The following is a 993-nucleotide window of genomic DNA, read 5'->3' on the forward strand; positions in this document are numbered from 1 at the left end:
CTATGGCTGCACTGTTGTTCGGCGCTTCTGCTCTAAAAAACTGATTGCAACGTGTGCCATGATTGTGCTTATTAAGGCAACTATGCTGTGATTAGAGATGTGCTATACCTATCAAACATTCTTTATTTGTATTTTTATAATTTTGTCAAAGAGTTTCTTAGTATTAACACATCTTTGTATTGTATTTTTATTTCATTAAGTTAAAATTTTTCATTCATTTTGTTCTGCAAATGAAAAACATGAAACTGCATTCTAAATTCCAAGTAGGCCTATGTAGTAAAAATAATACTACATACCACTGATGTGATTGCATTAAGTTTGCTGTGACATACTATTGTTATGTTTGTGCACTTACATAACATAAGACAGACTCTCAGATCGGAGCTTAGCTTGAACACGTATTTACTGCGCAATCAATCACATTCAACACTAGAGTGCGAAAAATGCAGAATACTTTCTTTTTAGTTATTGACTCAATACACAACTATGTTCTGTAAAAGTAATATAATGTTAAAGTATGTAAGTAAAGTATGTAAAGTAAGTTTATGTAAGTGATCAGCAATACTAGGCCTTGCTACACAGAAACGGCTTTGATTTAAATATGTATTTAACATGCTTACTCTATGGCGGCATTTCTGGCTCATGTTCACATATGGCTTCTACTTTGTGATTGAGCTTTAACTTGCATTTGTAGATGGCACAGTGAACTGTGTCACAGAAAATTATTTCTGGAGGTGTTTCTGAGCCCATACAGCAATATCCGTTACAGCATGCCTGTTTTCAATGGAGGGCTCAAAGATAGGCAGCCAGTAGATTTTCGGCCTTGTCTCTTCAAGAGTGCACACAGCGATTTCGCCAGATTCTCAGAATCCATTGATGATATTATGTACTGTAGATGATGAGATATTCAAAGTCTTTGCAATTGTATGTTGAGAAACATGTTCCACAATTTATAGATGCAGTTTTTCACAGATTGGTGAGCCTCATGCCCAC

This window comes from Sinocyclocheilus grahami, unplaced genomic scaffold, assembly GCF_001515645.1.
Source record: "Sinocyclocheilus grahami isolate Dianchi unplaced genomic scaffold, SAMN03320097.WGS_v1.1 scaffold10066.1, whole genome shotgun sequence".
Taxonomy (NCBI): Eukaryota; Metazoa; Chordata; class Actinopteri; order Cypriniformes; family Cyprinidae; genus Sinocyclocheilus; species Sinocyclocheilus grahami.